This window comes from Cyprinus carpio, unplaced genomic scaffold (assembly GCF_018340385.1).
Source record: "Cyprinus carpio isolate SPL01 unplaced genomic scaffold, ASM1834038v1 S000006658, whole genome shotgun sequence".
Lineage (NCBI taxonomy): Eukaryota > Metazoa > Chordata > Actinopteri > Cypriniformes > Cyprinidae > Cyprinus > Cyprinus carpio.
Window position 1 is genome coordinate 910526 of NW_024879282.1, and position 24835 is coordinate 935360.

General features: G+C 37.7%; 1 pseudogene; it reads left to right on the forward strand.

Annotated features, from left to right (window-relative positions):
* Positions 1-24835, forward strand: part of LOC122144390 — a 51100-nt pseudogene that overhangs the window by 25696 nt on the left and 569 nt on the right.

Below are 24835 nucleotides of genomic sequence, written 5' to 3' on the forward strand. Positions count from 1 at the left end.
ATTGTTTAAAATATCTCTGTCCAGAGGCCTCAAAGATATGGAAAGTGACATTTCATCTATTGAGAAGCGCTTTGCATATGGCTTCCTACAGAAGCTGCTAAAGTGGATGGATATTGCCCAGGAATTCATAGCACATCTTGGTACTTTCTTTATCCTTTAACCTTGTTCTTTATCCTTATTGCATGAATTTATGTATGAACTGAGATTAACTAAATTTCCTGTGACATTTGTGTTTACAGAGGCTGTTGTGAGCAGCGGCCGTGTGGAAAAGTCGCCCCACGAACAAGAGATCAAGTTCTTTGCCAAAGTCAGTCTCTCGTGGTCTATACGCCCCAAGAAATCTTTCAGCATTTGAATATTAGCACAAGACTGTAAATATTGTTTATATGTGTTTTTTTTTCTGACATCCTCAGATTCTTTTGCCTTTGATAAATCATATTTTAAAAACCACTGCCTCTACTTCCTTTCCACACCGGCCAAAATCCTGGGCAGTGGCGGACATGCCTCAAACAAGGAAAAAGAGATGATTGCAAGGTAACAACACACTTACAGACACTGTGTATGTCAAATACAAGATCAAATCTTATTACGTCATGTGTTTTGTTACTTTAAATAATATTTCATATTACTTTCTTTAAACCTTTTATTTCACCATGTTCCTCTTGCTGCTTTCTTTTCCTACTTCTCTCATATTCATTCTTCATGTTCCTTTGGTTTCCTTTAATTTCGGTATCAGCATCTTCTGTAAGATGTCTGCCCTGGTGCGACACAGAGTGTTTCTCTTTGGTAAGATATCTACTCTGCTGTCCTCCATCACTTTTCCTTTCTGTTTTCTTACTGCTTACTGTTTTACCTTTCCTTTTGTGTGTTGATCTCCATCAAGCATCAAGTAGAGCATCTAATTTGGTAATCTTATCTAAAACAGTGGTGTTCAAACTTTTTTAAGAGAGACACAATATTGTTTTATAATATTTTGTTTTATTTTAATAACATTTTTCAAATATGTAACAGGTAAGTTTGCTGGTTCCCGTTTCCTTCTTTCCTGAGTCTTGAACTTTTTAAAATACATATATACATTTTCCTTAAATAATCCTGGCGACCCATTTTTTAAGTCTTTCGACCCAGGGTTTTAAAACCACTGATCTAAAACGTGTTTATGGGTTTAAAAAAAAACCTGAATCTCTGTACTTGATGTAATATCATCTATTTGTGATTCACAGGTACGGATGCACCTGCTATTGTCAACTGCCTTCATATCCTTGCACGGTCACTTGATGCCAGGTACTGAAATTCGCTGAAATGAATTTCCAGTCAAAGTGGAGAAAGGTTGCACAGCAGTTAAATGTTTTTTTTTTTTTTTTTTTTTCTCGACGTTAACAGAACAGTGATGAAATCCGGACCTGAGATAGTAAAAGCAGGACTGCGTTTGTTCTTTGAGAGTGCAGCTGATGACATTGAAAAGATGGTGGAGAACCTCAAACTTGGCAAAGTTTCCAAAGGCAATCAGGTACAGCTTGAGTAATACTTACTGTATAAGACAAGGTTCATTGGCTGTATTGTTTTTGCATGGCACGAGTCCTTTTGTTTTTTGTCTCTCAGCCGGTGAAAGGCGTGTCCCAGAATATTAACTACACCACAACAGCTCTGCTCCCTGTCCTTACTTCACTGTTTGACCACATCGCTCAACACCAGTTTGGAGATGATGTAATCTGTAAGGACTTTTTGGAAAACTAAATGCGCCATAAATATTTTTTTATAGTTTCAAAATTATTTAGTTAAATTAACGTGTCTCCTCTTGCTTCTATTAGTGGATGATTTGCAGATGTCCTGCTACCGAATCATGTGTAGTATCTACTCTTCTGGAACTGTAAAAACACCTCATGCAGAGAGGTCTGTTAGAGTCTATTTGTGTGTGAGTATAAGACTGTACAGTATGTGATGTGACTGTGGTTGAGGTTTCTATATTTACATTAGGCATAGACCAGCACTTGGAGAATGTCTTGCTCATCTCGCTGCAGCCATGCCTGTGGCCTACCTGGAGCCCCATCTTAATGAATACAATGCATTTTCAGTGTACACTACCAAGACACCCAGAGAAAGAGCTAGTAAGTCCTCTCTTTGCAGCTATACTACCGTTTAAAAGATGATCAAATACATTTAGAATGTTACAGAAGATTTCTATTTCAAATAAATGCTATTCTTGTGAACTCTATTTATCAAAGAATTCTGAAAAAAATATTCACCGTTTCCACCAAAATATTAGGCAGCACAACTGTTTCAGTATTGATAATAATAAGAAATATTTCTTGAGCACCAGATCAGCATATCAGATGGTATTCGGATATCAGATGATTTCTGAATGATCACATGACTGGAGTAATGGCCGCTGAAAATTCAGCTTTTCCCTCACAGGAATAAATTACATTTTAAAACACATTCAAATAGTTATTTCAAATTGTAATAATATTTCACAGTATTAGTGTAAAATGCAGCCTTGATGAACATTAGAGCCTGCATTTGAAAACATTAGATAAAAGGAAGAAAAAAATTCATATATATATATATATATATGTATAATGTTTATTTCTGTAGTTGTTTCTGACTTTTATTCTTCCTTTTATCTACAGTCCTGGGCCTTCCGAACCATGTCCATGAGCTGTGTGACATTCCTGAGCTAGACATATTATTGAAAGAGATCGGGGACCTGGCTGAATCGGGGGCCCGCTACACTGAAATGCCGCATGTGATAGAGGTCACCCTGCCCATGCTGTGTAACTATCTGCCCCGCTGGTGGGAGAGAGGAGTGGAGAACTTTCCCGAATCGGAGGGTAAGTTGTGTACAGACGTCACCTCCGATCATCTCAACCAGCTCCTGGGAAGTATCATGAAAATTGTGATCAACAACTTGGGAATTGACGAAGCTTCCTGGATGAAGAGGCTTGCGGGTACGAGAAGCTGTCATTTTCAACTCTGTGCTTGTATTTTAGTTTCAGTACCTGATCTTCAACATAATATCCTTGTCTCAATCCAGTGTTCTCCCAGCCCATTGTAAGCCGAGCCAAACCAGAGATGCTCAAATCCCATTTCATTCCCACCATGGAGAAGCTGAAGAAGCGTACGGCTAAAGTAGTTGCTGAGGAGGAGCACCTGCGTATGGAGGGGAAGTCTGAGGGGGACGAGGAGGAAGGAACTATTAGAGATGAATTTGCAGTTCTCTGTAGGGACCTGTATGCGCTTTACCCTCTTCTCATCCGCTATGTGGATAACAACAGGTATTTTGTGGTTCCTGTGTGTTTTTTTTTTAATGGATTAATTTTTAACTGTCTTGACATTTTAAATGTCACATGGGTTTTAGAGCAAGATGGCTGACGTTCCGGGACCCAGATGCTGAGGAGCTGTTCCGCATGGTGGGAGAGGTCTTCATCTTCTGGTCCAAATCTCATGTAAGAGACAAATGTCTGACTATTTGAAAGAAAGAAAAAAACTGATTGCAACTCACAGTATCAGCAGTCATGTTAAATTAATTAATTGAAACTGCAACAAATGACATTCGAAAACAACAACCTACAATTCTGTGATCTCATTCTCTCTGCAGAATTTCAAGCGAGAGGAGCAAAACTTTGTGGTGATGAACGAAATTAATAATATGTCCTTTCTCACTGCTGACAGCAAGAGCAAGATGAGCAAGGTGAGGCTCCCTGAAATGTGCGATCAATGGGACATAGACTTTCATATTTTATCAATGATTTACTTCAATATTTGATTATCATGTGGTCAGAGTATTTTTTATTGAGTGAATTAACATCTTTATATTAGTTTAGACTGTGTGTTGACAATTTTACATTCATTCATTCATTCATTACTTCCTTCATTACATTTACATAATAGTTGTGTTGTGTGTTACTCTGGAATGATTTATATACTATTACAGTATTTATTAATATTTTGAATTTTTTTCTAGATTCTGTTTTCATTTTAATATTAGTTTGTTTTAGTAGTTCTTTTTTTGGGGTCATTTTTATTAGTTTATATATATATATTTAGCTTTATTTTTAAGTCAGTTTTATTACTTCAATTTAAACTTATTTCAGTTAGTTGCCAAGGCAACATTTCTAAAATTTGTTTTTGTAAAAAAAAAAAAAAAAAAAAGTTTAAGTGTTTCATCTAATATTTAATTTCAGCTCTATGCCAATTAACAAAACAATTTCTAATCGTTTTAGTTAACCGTAACAAAACAGATTGTAAATGCTGTGAAAGTAAATGCTGTGATTTTTACAACTGTTTTACAACAAGCTCCACATCAAAGGTTAAGTATGCTGTGGTTTCATGCGTTTTCTGAAGACGTTGCGTTTATTCTTAGTCAAAAAGGCAAGTGCTTTTCGGATGCGTTTTACAGGATTTAGATAACAGTGTTAATGGTGTTCTCTCTCTGACTGTGCCCTGCCCTCTTTTTCTCATCTGGATGCTGGTGGGTTTCTAGACCGGGGACTCTGAGGTTAGCTTCTCTGTGTGCACGACTGCTGTGCTACCGCATGGCACCTCACATCTGGGGGGGCATTTCATCAACCCCCCCCAACACACTGGCACTCTACACACATATATGTGACTTCTCAACTGTTTGACAAGACTAGTATCGATAGGAATAACACGCTCTCCATTACATGTTTATGTTTTGTGGATAGCAGTGGATATGCTAGATAACATAATGGTTTGTTTACTTTTCCCCAAAATGGTAGTACTTTCAACTGATCAGATTTCTAATAGATACAGAATTTAAAATGTGAATTTAAGAGAATATAATACAAGAATTATAAGTAAAATGGTTTTCTGTCATGCAGAAGAAAAGATTAGCCCCTCTCAGTCTCAAGAATCATTCCATCCCCATGGACACATGTGCCACAGGCCGCCCGTCGTCCAGCCAGTGTGTGAGGGGGGAGTCTAAATGGAGGCGTTTGATGAAAGATCTCTTTGTTGAGTCAGGCTCATGGCACTTGATTCCATGTCCGTCACACAGGGGTCCGGGCCCCTGGAGGCCTGTGCCATCACCCTGTACAGCAGTTTGCATCTGTTGGACTGTAGTTCGGATGGGGATCTTCATACATCTCTTCTCTTCCTTTTCTTTTTGTATAACGGCTGCAGGTTGGGGTCAATATTTTAATCTGTTCAGGAAGTCAACTGAGACCAAATTTGCAGAAATGCACACATCAAACGATTCAAACTGTATTTCAGTTCATTTCCTAAACTGGATTCATGTGAAGGAATTTGACCTCAATTAATGTATATTTCGTCATACATCCTCCTTGAACAAGGGGGACATTTAGTGTCCATCCTCTAATGTTTGCCTAATTAATCCCACCTTAACTGGAATTGTTCCTGTACTTATATCTAATGGCTCACATCTCCATATTGTTCCATTTTTGTTTCCCCATCCACCCCTTTTAAACCCATGACCCCTGATGCAATCAAAAGCAAATGATTGAGGTGGGATTGTGGAAAAAGGGATTACATTTGCATATTGTAGAACTAATTAACCTGTAAACTTGGCTTTAATTGTTTTCAGTTTGCAGTAACAAAGTGGTCTACAGCTGAAACGAATCCTGAGTACCACCACAACAGAATAGATGGATTCTTTTAGACCAGGGTTGAAGTTAGTATAAGACTCCCAAGACCCAAATCTAGACCAATACCAGAGCCCTTAAGATCCAGACAAGGACATGTCGGTCCAAGCTCTGAGACCCACATAAAGGCCATGTTTTTCATTTTGAGTGGTACTTAACCCTCAGTCTACTGTATCATATTTGATACACAAATTTCTAAAAGCCTTATTAACAGTGTCACAGATTGAAAAACCTCTTGTGTACACTACTACATGCTTACTACTGAAAACCTTACTGATTTTATATAACGTAAACCGGAATAACTTTGATTTTAGTAATATTTTAAGATGGGCTGAAGCAAATTAGTTTACTTGAAATTATCTATACATTTTTCTTTTCTTTTTCTTTTTTTGAGCTCTGTCAGCTCGTCGATCAAATTTTGATACTCAATAAAAACACACGCGAACTTCCATTTTAAAAAAAAAAATCAACTGTTCTATTCAAAAAAATAAAATTTACTGACCTGTTATTTCATATGTCATACTTTAGAAACGTTAAAGGTGTTCGTACACTGGACAAGAAGCGCAGTGCAGCTTCGCATCGCGCCACGTCTTTAAAATTCAAACACATTGTTTTCTTCTGGTAGTGTACACTAGAAACCCTGTACCAACTGTGCAGCACCATTGCGGCGTCTGTCCCGGCACCCAGCTACGTCGTGTTGTACTTGATGTACGAATTGTTCTAGATACGGGCGCAACTCTGGTGCTTCTTTGTCCGATGTCGACCGCCTTAATAGAGCTAGACCATAAGATCAGTACTCCAATCAGATTTCCAGCAACTACAGTATATTCTCTCTCGCCAGGCAATGGGTCTCATTAATGAAGCATAAGCAGAACAATTTGTGGTGTCTAAAACCAGGGCTTTACTTATTGCATGCAAAGCAGTTACATAAAATAGTGTTTTGGCTCATGTTCTCCACAAAAAGAAAAAAAAGAGGCCCAGTGTCTAAAACTGGGAAAGTGTTTTGTTTGGAGGGGGCTAAAAATTTGGTGCAAACAGGACTTGTGTGATCCAGGTTACTGACAATGATTTCCTTTGGTGCCTCGATGGGTTGGGTTTCCTTACAAGGACTTGGCAACCCAAAATGAGTCAAACGCAATCATTCATCCGTTCCCCCCTGGGTTTTATAATTAACCAACAACTCCCCTGAGTGATTTTACGTGTGGGATATGCAGATTCCTCCTCCTCCACCACTGAGGGCTGAGCACAAGGCATAGGTTATGATGGGTGCATGTCCTTAGGCGAGACAAATGCATGGATGTGTAATAATGGCACTGGCAAGCGTTACAAAGTACTGCGGTCTAACTGTAGTGGTGCCTGCACTATTATGTGTCTAACTTAAAATGGATGTTGCAGCTGAATGAATTTTCACAGATCGACCCACCTTTTTGATCCTGTCACCTCACCTCTCTGTTAAGTTAGCATGTGAGGATTTCAGCTCTCACACGTCTACTACTAACTTGGTCCTCACACCCACTAAGTCCACGGTTGTTGTCTATCTTTGATAAAAAGGCATACCCTCAAACATTTACCCTTCCTTCCCCTCTTAATGACCCTACAGTAATCGGGCGGCAGAAATGACTCATTTCCAAGGACTGTTCTCTAAAGAAGTCCTAACTTACAAATAAAATCTAATGACCTGAAATAATGCCTTCAAGTAGGGTGGGATTGGTCGGCTTTGTGTTGTCGGGGGGGGTCTGGCTGGTCTAGGGACACAGACAAGCGTTGGTGTTTTTGCCAAACGGTAGGAAGAAAGAATAAAAGACAGTACAGTCCTTGAGGTGGACGTCTCACTTTTGTGGTCAACAGTAATCTGTGAGGACATCATTCATTCTGAAAAATCATCTCACAAGAAGCCATAAGGTCCTCATTGCAAAGTTATTTCATGATGTCTAATGTCAGTTATCCATGCTTTTGAATCTGTTATTATTGTTCATCTCATGCTAGGGTGGCTCGAATATGTGGAGCGTACCATCTAGAAAAAGAGAACGGGGAAGATCGTATATACTGCTGTTCAAACACATCCCTCATTGTGGCAGCCCTGAAGAAAATGCCTTCCCCATATGGAACTCGAAGCATGTGGCTCTCCTGCACGGACGCAGGAGCCCCCTCATTAACTCTGGCCAGACAACGGGCTATTCTTTGGATAGTTGTGAGTCACGTCCCAATAGCTGTCTGTGTCTATCTCTTCTATCTTTGTCTACTTACAAGCCTCGATGCTGAAATAAATAAAGTTTCACGTTAAAAACTTCAGGTTTGGTCAGCCTAAAACATAGTAAACTGAGCGGACATCTGTTGTGTGTTGTTGAGTTGCCCATAGAAAGACACAAATGAGGAGGTCAGCAAGAGTTCTGTCAAGAAAAAAAAAAAAAAAAAACATAACCTGCACCCTCACCAGGGGGCAAGGTGAGTGTATGTCTGGATGTAAAGTCGTTGTTTTAAAAGTGATGATTTTTGCAGTGAAATCTGGATGCTGTCTCTCGTCTCAGGGCTCCGGTTGATAACCCTCGCTAGTGCGCTGGCAGCATGGCGACGGTAGTAAGGTAATGGCAGGAAAGGCGAAGAGGCAGATGCCCCATAAAAAGTTGTGAAGCTGGTTCAAACAGGTCTCTGCAGTTCTCACTACCAGCATTGAAGTGGTGAGTTTGAATTCCAAGGTTTAAAACATCCTATGCAACTCAAATAACTGGCATTCATCTTTGGTGACGGCCAAACATCGCGGTAGGCCTCACACGGTCAGCCCAACAATGCCACTAGAAACTGTCAGTATCCGACTCAAATTGCTTTCAGGAGTTGGTATAACAGTAACAACATATAGCAACAAATATCCATTCCTACTACTATGGTTTTAAATCTGAAAACAGCTCTCAAGACCGCGTTCTTTATTTTCAGACTGAGCACCGCCTTTCCTCAAGTCGCCGAAAAAGATGTATTGGCATAACTAGCTGGCAAAGCAAGAGACGTAGAGGGAGTCGGTAGCCTGTTTTAGGATGACACCACCCTCATTACAACCTGCCCCAGGGAGGAACGACAAGACAGAAGGTCACAATCATTATATGTTCGACAGTTACACATAAGAATCCTTTATATTGAAAAAGAAAAGGATGGATTTGGAGAAGATAATATACACTGAAATGTCCTATCTGTCTCTCGTTGCAGGCATAGAGCATGTAACATGTTCCTGGATGGGTATAAGCGACAACTGGATCCAAACCGAAGGATGTTCCCTTTGAGGACTAGAATGATTGATGCCCCTTTCTGTATGTGCTCCACATATCAAAAATAACTGTTGCTTTTTAGCATGAAAGATATTGGGTGGGAATGTTTTCCTGTTAGTTTTGGTTTTCTTTGTAGACAAATTTTAGTAACAAGAGTTTTATTGTTTGGTTTTTCCTTACTGATATAGAAAGCGATGGAGGAAGAAGAGGAGGAGGAAGAGGAAAAGGAGACAAAGCCAGACCCTCTTCATCAGCTCATTCTTCACTTTAGCCTGGGCACAGCCCTCACAGAGAAAAGGTGGAAGATCCCTCCACATCTCTGAATAGTCAATGACACATTTGGCTTCCGGTGCCAAAGTAGATGATCACATGGCCATAACCAGTGAATAGCTTCAAGAATAGCTCAAGCTATTCACGTTGATGATGTTATGTAATCATCTATTATTAAATAAAACAGTTCACAGATATAGAAAAGGGTATAGAAAAGAATCACTCCCACTTTAAAATTATCACATTTTGTTGCTCTTCAGCCTAAAATGAAGACAAACAAAGTTTTTGTTTTATCCAGCTGTATTTACTTAGTGCAACTTATAACATCCAAGTGAAAGATATAACACCAGCATATATTGAAGAAAAAATATTTTTTTGTTTTATGGAGATGTGTTTACTTTCTGATTTTATCAATGCCTAGTAGCACAGTGAAAAACTATTAATGAGAAATGGAAGGCATTTGGTACAACACAGACCCTCCCTGGATCAGGACTTTGCTCCAAACTGGATGAAAGAGCCGAGAGGAAACGGTTCAGAGAGGTGACCAAGAGGCTTACAGCAACTCTGAAGCAGTTGCAGAAATTTATGACAAAGAGTGGTCATTGTGTGCATGTGACAACAATATCACAAATTCTCCACAAATGTGGCTTGTACGGGAGGGTTGCAAGAAAAAAATCCACTCTTCAAGAAAGGCCACATGCAGTCACGACTGAGCTTTGCCAAAACACACCTTGAAGATTCTGAGGCAGATGAGACTAAAATTTTATTATTTGGCCTCAACACCAAACAGTATGTCCGGCGGAAATCCAATGCAACTCACCTTCCAAATAACCGCATTCCTACAGTAAAGCATGGAGGTGGTAAAATCCTGTTAAAGGGGGTGTTTCTCTACAGCAGGAACTGGAACACTTGTCAGGATAGAAGGAACACTGGATGGGGCAAAATACTGTCAAATTCCCTCTGCCAGAAAGTTGTCAATCAGAAGAAGGCTTCCAACATGACAATGACCAAACAGTGGTTGAAGGAGAAAAAAGGTGAATGTCCTTGCATGGCCTGATTAGAGCCCAGACTTAAACCCAATTGAAAATCTTTGAAATGACTTAAAGACTGCAGTCCACTTTTTTGATATGTTGGTGTTATATCTTTCGCTTGGTTGTTATAAGTTGCACTGAGTAAATACAGCTGCAAAGCAACAAAATGTGATTATTTTAAAGGGGGGTGATTCTTTTCTATACACACTGTATGTAATGAATAGGTTTAGAAGTACTCTATAATGTACAGTGTTCATTAGTAATGTAACTGTCAAATTATACAGTTTGACAGTCATTATAATTTGACCACATGATGTCTGTAATCTAAAAATATATCGCTAAATATGTATTTATGACCTAAAAATATGATTTTTAGAATTATTTAAAAAAAACAAGAAATTGTAGGGTCAATTAGGATTACAACATCTTCCATTTCCTTTGACTATATATTTACTTTTTTCCCCTCACTTCTGTCACAGTAAACTGGACATAGATTACTTGTACATGGCATATGCTGATATCATGGCTAAGGTGAGACCTCTCTGTCTTATGGTTAACAATCATCAGCAGTTTAGTCATTATATTTTACACACACACACAAACACACACACACACATATATATAAGACTGCTAATTTACTGTAACTTCTCTCCATTTCAGTTAATTAAGCCATTTTCCATTAGGTTTTAGATTTGTCGAATTCTTATTAAATATATAAAAGGATCAGGATCTCATGCTGTGTAATGTTCTTTTTGTCCATCGCTGGTGAATTTAGAGTTGCCACATCATTGAAGAGGATGAGGGGGGAGAGGAGGAGGAAGAGGGGGGAGAGGAGGAGATGTCCTTTGAGGTGCGACAGACAGAGATGGTAGGGGGAGTCCGGGGACTGGGGACGGGGAAGACACAGAAGTGGTAGACCCGAGTGACATCCAAACCAACCACTGTATCATCTATCCATCCATCCATCCATTCACTCACATCCCATTTTATGTCTCTTTGTCCAGGCTGTGCTCTCTGTCTCTCCATCTGACTCCATTTAATATGTTTTATTACATTACAATTACTTCAGTGTTTTTAACTTCTTTTCTTTTCTTTCTTTGTATTTAACATTTGACATGAAGCTTTGGGCCACCTACTAAACACAGATATTAATTGGTAAAAAAAAAATAGCTGAATACATTTGAATACAAAAAATAAATAAATATGAATTAAATTGTCAAAAACAATAATTTATGTTTTATACCAAAAGAGCAGCATTATCATAATGTGTTTAGTAGTTTAGGCTTAAGTCATTGTTTTTATGCTTTTTGTTGTAACCATTCAATATTTGGATAACCTAAAACTGCAGCATGTGCTATTTTACTAATATGCTGGAAAAATGACAAAATTGTTCAGCAAATTGCATTGAATAGCCATAAAGCTTTTAAGTCATAGAACAATACTTTAAAGTTGAACAGATATGAACCTGTAAGGTTGAATGTTACAAAGAAAAATAAAAAATAGATATTATAAAGTATAAAATTATAATTGCATTACGAAAATAGAGGTAATTTTGAGAACTAGGAGTGATTTCAATGTGTGAAATTTCACCTGTTGCAGCTTTTAAGTCCAAAAGAAACACCATCCTCATTGTTTCTTTTCAATCATTTGTTTGAAAGACACGTTATTGTTGTTTTTTAATTGTTTTCTTGCTGTGATCTTTATGATTGAGGTGTCTAGTGAACATGCATTTTACTTACAAATGCTGTTTTAGTAAGTAATCACTAATGATAGCATATTTGTTATATTTCTGTTTCTGTATGCTTAGCTTTCTATTCTTTCACTTATCTTGATTTCCTTTAACTCATGCACAATAATAATGTAAAAAATGTGACTAATTAATGTTTTCTCAAATCTATTGACACACAGACTACAGTTCAATCCAGAGCAGTCTCCAAGTCTGCACACACACACACACAGAGGAACAAACACACAGATGCACTTATAAGAAAGTGGATTGTGCACGCCATACACGCACACTCACTCAGACTGAGCATATATACGTGTAGACATGGGAAGAAGAAAAAATGCACCGTATTCCAACACTTTTGGGCGCATACTTAGGTCAGGCTTACAGGGGAGGGGGGGTGGCATGGGTGGGACGGGAGGGGGGTGTATTATGCATGCATTTATTATTTATGTTTAAACTTTATGGTTTAATGAATTTTTGGCAAAGCAAGCTTCTGTAATTAAGCCAGCATTTGTATTTGCTTTTTAAATTTTCCTTTTGGACTACAGTACCTTTTAAATGGTCTATAATTGGAAAAAAAAGCTTGCTTTTACTATCTTTTTTATAACATTGTTATGGAATTGTATTTCCTAAAATATATCTATAATTACAATACCATTTTATTTCAAAAAACAAGTTTGATATTTAATAATGCTGGGTTAAGGGTTATGTATAATTTGCAGAAGGCACTTAATTGAGTTTACTGTTGACTCTCCAGGAGACGGAGCTGTAGATGAGTAACACCTGCATGGCTTTTTGTTTCTCTGTGAGATGCAAAACCATCAGGAGAGTTTACTGTAGTCCAACGTTTGCTCTGATAGACAAACGTGGGAAGTTAGTATGACTGTCCCGTAACTAATGGTGATGGTGGGAGCATGCTAAATGAAAATGATTGAAAGAGAAGAGAGTTTAAGAATATAAAAAGATTAATTACATCAACAGGGCCTAAATTATTTACGAATGTTAAGCACTCACAATCACCTGATCGCCTTAACACTATTATAATCACATTTTAACTAAATAATTAAATGTTTAGTTTGTGTTGCATAAGATATGTAGGCAAAAACATTTGCGAAAGGGTGCTAAAAAAGAGTTGATGATACTGCTGAAAAGGAAGTTGTGAACATCAGCAATGCTTGTGGTTGACTTGATGACAGCTTCAGGCTAGTGTAACTTCCTATGTTCGCTGCTGCCCTTTGTCCTCCTCTCAGTAAAAAGCAGCTTCTAAATATAGAAATACCCAATGATTTTGATGAAAATTACATTTTTTGGCTGTAATTCTATTTTTTTTTTAGATCATGGACAAAAAAAGACTGTTATGAATGACATAGCAACTGGCCAGTATAGAAAAACAAGCATTTCTGCTTATAAAGAAAGATGATTTAAGTGTTATGGTAAGGTGTCTGTAGTTTAATTAGAGGGAAAGGGAAATTGAGCAAAAGAACCATTTTATGAGTAAAGAGACTTGGTAAGGCTTTTCAGACAGTGCATTTTTTCCATGTTTAACCTTATAGGAAAAAGAGATGGAAAAGCAAAGACTCCTCTACCAGCAGTCACGTTTACACAACAGAGGGGCTGCTGAGATGGTCCTACAGATGATAAGCGCCTGCAAAGGTACATGTTCATCTTTTTTGAAGCTTGAACACTTTGTCTTCATTCTTTGTCCTAAAAACCTTTGAAGTCCCCATGAAACCAAAATTGAAGTTTTTTATTTAGTATGAATATTTTAGCCTTAAAGGGTTAGTTCACACAAATATTAAAATTATGTCATTAATGACTCATCACGATGAACGGGTCAATGTTTCGTTCGTTATCTGGCTCGGTTCAGTCAGTGTACTGTTTGAGTAAATGAGATTACTCCGGGATATTGGTTTATTTGAACTCAGAGGGAGTGTCAGCCATGTTAAAAAAGTTAACAGCTTAAGTCATTTGTGGATTAATGCTTATTGTTGACGCGAACCCTTTCAAAACGATTCAGTTCGATTTGGGTGAACTGGTTCAAGAAGATCCGGTTACATCGAGTGATTCGTTCGCGAACCAGATGTGAGGTGAACGCGCTCATAACAGACCCGGGAGAGAAGTCAATGCTGAATAAAGTAGTAGTTTTTGATATTCTTGGAGCAAAATGTATTTTCGATGCTTCAAAAAATTCTAACGGACCCTCTGATGTCACATGGACAACTTTGAAGATGTTTTTATTACCTTTCTGGACGTGGACAGTATACCGTACATACATTCTCAATGGAGGGACAGAAAGCTCTCGGACTAAATCTAAAATATCTTATACTGTGTTCCGAAGATGAACGGAGGTCTTACGGGTTTGGAACGACATTAGGGTGAGTCATTAATGACATAATTTTAATATTTGGGTGAACTAACCCTTAAGGTATCTAGTGTGTTTCCAAAACAAGGACAAAAATTCGCATTTAGAAGATATAAGCATTCAAACTTAGCACTAAGCACTTCAGTGGATCTTTAAAATCCTTTTCTTTTTGTAAAGGTGAGACGGTTGCATGGTCTCTTCCACCCTAAAACTTGGTATTTCTATTCTAAATGGCGGGAATTGTGAGGTCCAACAGGTTTGTTAGCAGTCATCTGCATGGAGGCGTGACAGTGAATCAGACCCTAAACTAATACTCCGATGTAACCGCACTGGTAATTTACTTGCAGAAAATGCTGGGACTATCTGAAAGACCAAGAAGGATGTGGGTTTCTTCCTCAGTTGTCCAGGCTCTAATGCAGACCTGCAGGTATATTCTGACTGGGAGCTGTTGTCATTTCACAATCACATTAGTTAAATGATTCATTAAGTCAGTGTCTCTTCCTCTTTTACAGTGTTTTGGACTTGAATGCCTTTGAGAGGCAGAATAAAGCGGAGGGTCTAGGTATGGTGTCAGAGGAGGGAACAAGTAAGTGATATGAATGATCTAGAATTTTTTTTTCATCAACATTAATACCAATATATTGTCGAAAGGAAGATCAGTTAAGTCTTACCAAATGTAATTTGCAGCTATAGAGTAACTATAGCAAATAGAGATTGTTGAATCCATAAACGTGTAGACGGTCTTGTTTGGCTCCAAAACTTGAGGCCAAAATGGGATACGGCATCTAAGTATTCAGTCATCCATCTGTAATCATACATGTTTGGTCATTCTAACATGGAAATGCACATAATTTGTTGACCAAATTTATCAGTTGAAAAAATTAATAGTAATCATATTGCCACCCTCTCCGGATGTAATAAATCTAGTCTAATATGATGTCAATAAACAGATTATGATATTGACCATGAATAATTCCCTTTTCACTCCATGTCGTCTGTTTGCCATCAACTCACCATCCCTATTTTTCCATAATTATACTTTTGTCCCCCATCTCTTTTCATCCTTCCTTCCTTTCATGGGCCTCAGACGTGAAGCTAGAACGGGGTAAATAATGCCTGTGTCCCTCTATTTTTCATTTCTCTCTTCCTGTCACTCCTCTCTGTCCCTTTATCTCTTTGTAATCATTTTTGTTTGAAATTTTTCTATGTGCTTCGGAATTTTTAGAATACATTTATGAATCTTATCACTCAAGGATTTGAAAAAACAACTTTCAGTCACATCCTAAATGCAGATTGCATTATGCTCTATCATAATTACTGTATGGTTATACAGACCTATATATGAAAAAGAGTCCAGCACCACTTGTTATGAAGGGAACTGTAATAATTTTTTATAAAAATACCAACACGTTTTAGCCTAAGAGCCTTCCTCCGGGTATTCAACACGTATAATACATAAGCATTTAAAAGCACTCGATATTGGATTAGCAACAGCTGACAAGATTCACTCAAGACATCACACTAATTAGCAAGAGTTAAGGTACCCAAACACATAAAAAAAAGAGTCATACAACACACTTAAAACACCATCACAAAAATTCTTTAAGAGAAAAATCCTCATTTATACAATTTGGAAAATTTTCAAATAAAAGATCCAAAAAGTCTCCCGCTTCTTTCATATAAAATCAATGTTATCTGTTTAACCGTTTCAGTTTAAAGAAAGAAAAAAGATGACATTTTATGGTTACATTCACTAAATGTATTGCAACAGGACTCTTAAGATCCTTTCTATTCTAATTGTCTTTTAATGAACGGGATGTTTCACTAACATAACATTGTTACATGTGCCTTGGGTTATATAAATCACATAATTTTTCTCACATGTTATAAAACTCTTGATAAAAACAGGACTTTTATTATCAGGATGATTTAAAAAAAATTGTAATTTTTTGTAAATTCACAATTTCCACATTTACAATCGCCCAATAAAATTATATTTTGTGAAATTTGTTTTGTAGAACACACTTTTACAACTCTGTTTTTTATATTACTAGCCCTTTTATAAGTAATTAATAGTTCCTGATTAAATATCCCATTAAGTTTTGGATCATCATTAAGAACGTACCAATACTTCAATATAATATCTTTAATATTAATTGTCTTTGGAGTATATGTAAAAGATAAGCTCTGGATTAGTATTAGATCTTTGATAAAATAAAACATTATTTTTCTCTCTTTCTCAAATTCATCATCATCTTCACTGATACTTTTAATTCTAGTTAACTGGCTAATAGGTCAACCTTTTTTAAAGGCAACCGGATGATAACTATTTGTGTGGATAAGTGTATTTCTATCTAGTAAATATTAGTTTAGTATATAATGAAAGTAATTAAATGCTTTTACCTCCTTTTAACATTTATATCAAGAAATTACATTGAATCTCTACTGTATTTTAACCCAGAAAAATTATTGTTTAAGAATGATACAAAATCCAAATGGGTAGTAACTGTGTGTATAATAGTTATACACACCAACACAGAATGTGACTGAAGTGTTTTCTTTCTCCTTTTGAGTGCTGAGACAGATTCTACTGTAACTCTAGAACTCTGCATTGTGTCTAATCTAAAGAAAACAAGAGTTAAATTATATAATAAATATATGCTGCATTTTAATTAGTGTAACAGAACTTACATTTTTATTTTTAATGTTGTTTTTGCATTAATGAACTTTGTTTTTTACATATAAAAAGGTCTTAACATTTCATATAATGTTACTAAAAGTTCAGAATATGTTTTTTGTTCCTAACAAATACATATAACTTACCAAATCCTGACCTTGGTTATGAATTAAACCATATGAATGATCTAACTCTGGTCTTGGCTTCACCATCAGACATTAGCTTGAGGTCATAATTAATCCAGTAATCAGGCATTATCAAAACGGTAGGTTATGTTAGCGCACAAACAGTTTAGCGGTGCAATTTAACATCGTGAATTTTCTATGCAACAAATCTGCTGGAATTATCAAAGAAGCTATTTTGCGAACAGATCATTCCATGCTGAAAGCTTGTAATTTTCATGAATTTAGATTTGTTTACCTATCCAAACACAGCTGAGGTTTAGGGATTGCAGTAGGTCTGGTCCTGCATGCTGAAGTATCGTCTATGTTAGGGCTTCATGTTGTAATTAAACCCACATCTGTGTTTGAGCCACGGTATATGTGATTATATCAGTGTCCTTATATCTGTGTTATATCATATATGCACATTATTGTGTATGTGTATAGTTTATGTATATGTGTTGTGTTATTTGAATAAAGTGATGTGTGTTATTCTGTGCTTCTGTAATTCAGTCTAAGTTAAAGAGCCAGTGATTACGCTAAAGGCTGTCTCATTCCATTCCCTAGTTCACAACGAAGTGAATTGTTCAATTCTGTTCAATTGTTTTTTTTTATCAGTTATCTGTGTCATATTGCTCACTGGTGCTCTCTGGGATTTTTTGGTGCACTAGGTGGGACAACTTGGTCAGTGTACTTAATACTGAACTGGGCAGTGGATTGAAACAAAAAGAACTAAATTTCCTGCTTATCTCTTACAGAAAGGGACGAAAATATTGCTGTTTGCACTAACATTATAACATGAGCGATTTAAGCTGTTTAATCACTCTCTTTTCCACTTACTATCTTTTTCTTCTCAGTTCTAATCAGACTGCCGCTACACTAAACTTGTGATCAGTGTCACAAAGAACATGTTCACGTATGTGTGATGTGTTTCCACATATTTACTTCCCTTTCACATAGGTGAGAAGGTCATGGCTTGACGATGAGTTCACTTGTGACCTCTTCCGCTTTCTGCAGCTCCTCTGTGAGGGCCACAACAATGGTGGGTCCTGAATCTGCATGTACAGTGAAATTTATTGCAGTTTGTTTTAATTGCTTGAAAAAAAGGTTATTTCTGTCATTATTTACACACCATCATATTGTTTGAAACCTATTATGCGGTTGTTTTTTATTGTAAACACAAAGAGTGAATTTCAAGAACCAAGGTTCAAGAGTTATGGTATGTAATTGTTGTACAAATTGACTGTTTAATCATCTGTGAGTTTACTTTAATGTTAGACTTCCAGAACTACCTGAGAACACAGACAGGCAGCACCACAACTATCAATGTCATTATCTGTACTGGGATTACCTGCTGAGACTACAGGTGATGTCATTTTCCCTTTTGAAAACTGACTAATTCAGGCATAGTTAAATATTCTTGAACTTACAGACCGATATAAAGTGTTGCTTTAATTTTTGATATCTGCACACTTATTAGTTGTGGATGTTTATTTTCCTCTTTCCAGGAGTCTATCAGTGATTTTTACTGGTATTACTCAGGAAAAGACATCATAGATGAACCAGGCAAGAGGAACTTCTCTAAAGCTATGACTGTGGCCAAACAGGTGTTCAACAGCCTTACTGAGTATATCCAGGTACATCTTCTTATTTCTTTGATCATTAACATTAATATAAAATTATATAAATTTTATGGTCTTCACGTGTAACTTATACACAACCCCTCTGTTTGAATAGCTGAATTGTGGAATTTTCTCCCGAGAAAAATTTGATTTTTTAGTGTTCTCAGCACATTAATTTCTTCTAAAACCATACACTCATGTATTTAAGTTGTCCTTCTGTTTCAGGGTCCCTGCACAGGAAACCAGCAGTCCCTGGCCCACAGTCGCCTGTGGGATGCTGTGGTGGGCTTCCTGCATGTGTTTGCCCATATGATGATGAAACTGGCTCAGGTAAACCCATCTGAACTTGATTGCTCTGTTACCTACACATTTCTTGTTTTCATTCTATATGAATGCATTAGATCACATAGTTGAGATAGTCATTCATGTACATGAAGTTTGGCTTAATTTCACGTAATTTTCACAGCTTGCTTTTTAGTAGTTTTGGTATCTCAGTATCTTTTATGTAACATAAAACATATTGTACAGCTTCTCAATATATCTACAAACTTTCTCCAGTAGCAAATGTGTTTAATTTCTACTAAAAGGGAAATCATTACTTAAGTTGCTAATAGGAAATGCATGTAAATGAAGTTGTAGTAGTTGCTTATGAACTGTTTTTAATGATTAGATTACAAGCTAAATTAAAGAGCATGTTAAATGCCTTTTTCAAGCTTTTAACGACTGGTATGTTGGAATGTAATACTGTTTTACTCTCAATGCTTTACTGATTAATAAAACTGTTTTTCATATGCCGTATGCAGGGAAGAGTATGTATCACTCTTATTTATCTATTGAAGTGGCTGTATTTGAATTTACCCCTTTATGTTCCAGGTGTTTGAACCCAGTTTGCCTTCTTTTTTGACACAAAATCTATTTTTGAAATAATTATTTCTGTTCATTTAACATGACAATTTCATTTAAATGTTCTGCATTGAAAAAAGGAAAAAACAAAAAATCTGCCAAGTATGCAAACAAGTGTGTCAAACACCCTGAGAGAATGGATGGCAGTTAACATTACCCATAAAAAACCATGTGTTTTAGCTTTATGTGAATTTGCTGTATTAAAAAGTGTTTTGCCTCTTCTACAATTCTGCCTTTGGTGTGATGTTTTTTTTTTTTTCATGATCTCTTGTGTGTATGGAGTGTTTCTGTTTCTAGTAATTAACCCTTATTGTTACTGCATGCATTAACCTACATTTAAATGTTACAGTTTTTAGATTATCCTCAACCAATCTGATAAGGTAACGTTTCTTATAAAGATGCTTATGTATTTATTATGTGATCATACCCTTAAACAGCAAGTTATACCCTCACAAATAATGAAGCTGTTATGTCTAAAATAAAATTCTTTTCATTTTATAAATTATACATTCTATATTTTTTTTATAAAAGCTGCTGATTTAGATTATATATGTTATGGTACAGCTAATATGTCTTTCAATTTCTCATAGGATTCCAGTCAGATTGGTCTTCTGAAAGAGTTGTTGGACCTTCAGAAAGATATGGTGGGTCATGTTATTGTCTCTGTTGGAGGTTATGAAGAAAATCTTGCGTTTATGTTCATCGGTTTAATATAATTCAGTCTAGACCTGATTACACTGTACTGACTCTGTTTTGACAGGTAATGTTGTAAATGGCACCATTGCTCGCCAAATGGTGGACCATGCTAGTGGAGTCGTCCAGTAATGTAGAAATGATCCTTAAATTCTTCGACATGTTCCTCAAGCTGAAGGACATTGTTGCGTCTGATGCATTCCGTGACTATGTGACAGACTCTAGAGGTTTGATATCCAAGAAGGATTTCCAGAAAGCCATGGACAGTCAGAAACAGTACACACCTGCAGAGATCCAATTCCTATTGTCCTGCTCTGAGGCAGATGAGAATGAGATGATTAATTACGAGGAGTTTGCCAGTCGGTTCCAAGAGCCAGCAAAAGACATTGGTTTTAACATAGCGGTGCTGCTAACCAACCTCTCTTGAACATGTTCCTCATGATACTAGGTTGCAGAACTTCCTCGAAACAAGCTGAGAGCGTTCTGAACTATTTCCGCCCATTCTTGGGTCGCAATCGAGATAATGGGCGCCAGCAGGAAGATCGAGAGAATCTACTTTGAGATCAGTGAGGTGAATCGTAAGCAATGGGAAATGCCGCAAGTCAAAGAGTCCAAGCGGCAGTTCATATTTGACGTGGTCAACGAAGGTGGCGAATCGGAGAAGATGGAGCTTTTTGTCAACTTCTGTGAGGACACCATCTTTGAGATGAATATCGCTTCACAGATTTCAGAGCAGGATGAGGAGGAGAAAGAAGAGGATGATGAGGAGGAACCCGAAGGAGGAGATGGCGGAGATGAAGAGGGTGGTGGAGAGGAGGGCCAGCCAGAATCAAGCTCCGCCTTTGCTGATTTCATCCAAAGCATCATGAATTTCCTGGGAATGTTTACCTTTAGGAATATTCGCAGACAGTACCGCAGGATCAGGAAGATGACCATCAAGGAAATTGTGGTCAGGGTTGCTACCTTCCTGTGGACAATCCTCATGGGCATCCTCTATTTCATTTACAGTGTGTGTAAAGGTTTCTTCCTGCTCATCTGGCATACACTTTTTGGAGGTGGTTTAGTTGAAGGGGCCAAGAGAAACATCACCGTCACCGAGTTGTTGGCCAGCATGCCGGATCCCACACAGGATGAGGTGCATGGAGACCTACCTGGAGAACCAAGGGGCGGAGAGGAGCAGGACACAGGAGGTATAACAGACTCAATGGAAGCAGGAGGGGGAGAGGAAGAGGATGAGGACATCCAGGAAAAAGACGGTGGGAAGATTCCTGGTATCGATACACCTGGTGGACTTGGAGATATGGGTGACACGACCCCCATAGAGCCACCGACTCCAGAGGGCACTCCTTTACTGAAGAGGAAAATGGTATGGTGTTTATTCAGCTGGGTTCCCAGTGTTCCTTCACTGATCTTCTACACAAAGAATATTAATTGTATGTGTCATGTTGGTCCTTGTTTTTTTTTTATGCTGCAGCAACCAGAAGCAGGACCTGAGCAACCTCCTATTGAAGAACCTCCCCCTGAGCCTGAGAAAGCAGAGTGAGTCTGACTCCCAAATGAAGGGGAAAACAAGGACATTGTATTGCTTGTTAGATTTTTTTGCTGTTGTTTTTTTTCTAGATGTATTTACATTTTAATGACCTCTTCCGTGTGTAACAGCACTGAGAATGGAGAGAAGAAGCTGAGAAGGAAGCAGAGCTCAAGCCTGAAACGACACCAGAAGAGAACCAAAACCTGTGAAAGCCACCAAAGCCAAGAAGGAAAAAAGAAATCAGCCAATGGGGGGCAGGATTTTGAGCTCTGGAATGAATTGGAGTTCAAAGAAATAAATTCATGGTAAGAGAAAATATATTTTTCTTATAAATCTTGAATTAATGAGTTTTGAATAATGAGAAGAATTAATGTTCTTCTCCACTTCCATCTACAGAACTGTTTGTCCCGTAACTTCTACAACCTTCGTTTCTGGCTTGTTCATCGCCTTTGCCTTGAACTCATTCTTCTCTTCTACAAGGTCGGAAAACCTATTTTAGATTTTCACACTGTTTTCAGATTTTAATTAATGGTTTTATTTGGATTTCTAGGCTTGTTTTTATGTCCTTTTGTTTAAATGTTTAAATTAATTCAGTCAAAATGGCATGCCTCGCAATAATTTTACTTTAAAATGCATATAGATGTAAAAATAAAATCTAATGTCAATTTTTTTGTTGTTATTTTGCCAGGTATCTGATACTCCTACGATTACTGTCGAGTTTTTTGGCTGATGTGTGTTTTTGGGGTCTGTGGTGTTTTTGAGGGTTTTGGGGGGACTTTTTGGGGTCTGTGGTGGAGAGGATGGAGGCGGCGATGATGATGATGAGGAAGGTCCAGTTTATTTTTTTCTGGAAGAGAGTACCGGATACATGCAGCCCACTCTGGCCTGCCTGGCCATTGTGCACACCATCATCGCTTTCTTATCCATTATTGGATACAACTGACTCAAGGTTTGAACCATGGATTTATATTTTAGTGCTTGAACTTGTGTTATTATGAGACTGAGTTATCCATCATGGGCATGGTCTTGTTAGATTCCACTGGTCATCTTTAAGACGAGAGAAAAGAGCTGGCAAGAAAGCTGGCGTTTGATGGCCTTTAATCACTGAACAGCCAGAGGATGATGACATCAAAGGCCAGTGGGGAGATTGGTTCTAAACACACGTAAGTGTGGAGAAAAGTTGGATTCTGTTTTGAGGTCAAACTGTTTGCACCATATGTGGTCGCCAATTTATGTCTCTTATACTCAAGGATGTAGGATGGGACTACTAAGGGTTTGTTAGCAGACCTAGCCAGCTGTTGTCATTGTTTTTCTTTTCAAGAAATGTAGAACTCAAGAACTCTTTATTATGTTTTAGCTCCTTTCCCTCCACATACTGGGGACAAATTGTTAAGCGCAAAGGTAAACTGATATTCTTTCTGTTCAATTGGTGTTTAGGTTTAAAATTAGGTTTTTATGAAGCCAAGAAGTTCTCGTGGGTCCTTTGACTAGGTTCTGGATAAATATGGAGATATTATGGACGTGAGCGACTTGCAGAGCTGCTGGGTATGGACCGGACATCGCTGGATGTCAGCAACAACAAAACAGACAGACAAGAAAGCCGAAGAGCCAGACAAACTCTATGCTTGCATGGTATTAAAAAATACATTACATGTGACATATCAATTCTGTGACAGTTTAAGGACATTACATTAAGGTTCCGATATTTCTTTGCTACTAGTGGCACCAAACAGAATTACAAAAATACAGATTTTTAAAAGATTATTTGAAATGCTCCCCCGTCGAAATTGATCAGCCAAAAACAGATTAGAGCACTGGTCAAAGCCAGGTTTTTTATATGAGATCAAGTATTAGGATTTCAGTCCATATTTATTTTTTTAGGCTCACTGCCATTGACATCAAGTATCAGATCTGGGAAATTTGGGGTTGTGTTTACAGACCCAATGTAAGTATTTTTTTTTCTTCCGGTATTAAAATCTTACAGCATTTTCTCAAAATCGCAGGGACTTTTTGCAAAACAAAGTTAACAAGTCAAGTGGGCTCCAAGTCTTTCTTTTTTTGCAGACTTTCTCTACCTCGGTATGGTACACAGTTATGTCACTTCTTGGACATCTACAACAATTTCTCTTTGCTTGTCACCTGCTGGACATCGCAATGGGTGTCAAGACCCTGCGTTTACAACTTCTTTCCTCAGTCACACACAATGGAAAACAGGTACAGTCAGTACAAAAAAACTCAAACTGGTTCTGAAAATCTGAATTTACACACCAGTTGACTCTGTTGGCTTGTTTCAGCTGATGATGACTGTGGGTTTGCTTGCTGTGGTTGTGTTACCTCTACACTGTGGTGGCATTTAACTTCTTCAGGAAGTTCTACAATAAGAGCGAGGATGAGGACGAGCCGGACATGAAGTTGTGATGTGACTGATGAAGGTTGGTCACTGCATATACACAACATATTGGTGTCCAAAGTCCTTCTCTTAATACAGTAAACACAAAACTGTGTAAAAACCTTTTGTTGGGGGTTGCTAATTTTTTTCCTGCATTCTTCCCTAAACCAAACAAACTGCCAAACACTCTTGCTCTTTCTCTTCTCAGTCGTTATCTGTTCCACATGTACGTGGGTGTGGCGGGCAGGTGGAGGTATAGGAGATGAGATTGAGGACCCAGCAGGGGATGAGTATGAACTCTATCGGGTGGTTTTCGACATCACCTTTTTCTTCTTTGTATCGTCATCTGTGGCCATTATTCAAGGTGAGAATTCTATGAGATTTCTATTCAAACTTGGCCTACCGCGAGGTTAAATCTTACATTTATGGCTGGTATGGAAAAACGTCATTTCTGGATTAGATTGAAAACACGTGTACTGCAATTCAATGCGTTTGTCTTCAAAGGTCTGATCATTGACTGCTTTTGGTGAGCTGAGAGACCAGCAAGAGCAATGTCAAAAGAAAGACATGGAGGTATTGAGATCTTTAATGT